The 768-nt window shown below is 44.5% G+C and overlaps 1 non-coding gene across 1 annotated transcript; it reads left to right on the top strand.

The window, feature by feature from the left end:
• Positions 1-214: 214 nt before the first annotated feature.
• trnag-ucc (transfer RNA glycine (anticodon UCC)) lies at positions 215-286 on the top strand. Its single transcript has one exon. It is a non-coding gene; the product is annotated as a tRNA-Gly (tRNA).
• The last annotated feature ends 482 nt before the right edge of the window (positions 287-768 follow it).

Below are 768 nucleotides of genomic sequence, written 5' to 3'. Positions count from 1 at the left end.
AATTGCCGGTGCTTTTAGTGTCCCCCTCCCCTTTTATAGGGGGCACTGGAAAAAGGAAAATTTGATTTTAGTGCCCAAAAACAAATCCCAAAAAAGGAAAAAAAAAAAGAGGGCCTTGTAAATGGATGGTGTGTCATCCAGGGCGGGTGGCACCGATTAATGTTTTTGTTTTACAGGTAAACTCCAAAAAGAGTTTCATGCACAAGGAAGTTGTGTGATGGTGGTGCAGTGGTCAGCATGGTTGCCTTCCAAGCAGTTGACCTGGGTTCGATTCCCAGCCATCACATTTGTCAATTTCTACTTGAGATGAAATGAATCTCTGATGACTCTGGTTACAAGCAGTTATTACAGCAGCATTCTCCAAAAGAGTTTCATGCACAAGGACACCCAGGTCCCTCTGCACCTCAGCATGTTGCAATTTCTCCCCATTCAAATAATATTCCCTTTTACTGTTTTTTTCCCCCCCAAGGTGGATGACCTCACACTTTCCGACATTGTATTCCATCTGCCAAACCTTAGCCCATTCGCTTAACCTATCTAAATCTCTTTGCAGCCTCTGTGTCCTCTACACAACCCGCTTTCCCACTAATCTTAGTGTCATCTGCAAATTTTGTTACACTACACTCTGTCCCCTCTTCCAGGTCATCTATGTATATTGCAAACAGTTGTGGTCCCAGCACCGATCCCTGTGGCACACCACTAACCACAGATTTCCAACCCGAAAAGGATCCATTTATCCTGACTCTGCTTTCTGTGCGCCAGCCAATT

The sequence above is a fragment of the Pristiophorus japonicus genome, unplaced genomic scaffold (genome assembly GCF_044704955.1).
Source record: "Pristiophorus japonicus isolate sPriJap1 unplaced genomic scaffold, sPriJap1.hap1 HAP1_SCAFFOLD_628, whole genome shotgun sequence".
NCBI lineage: Eukaryota > Metazoa > Chordata > Chondrichthyes > Pristiophoridae > Pristiophorus > Pristiophorus japonicus.
The sequence above is the reverse complement of the archived record's forward strand: the minus strand, read 5'-3'. Positions and strand labels throughout refer to the sequence as shown.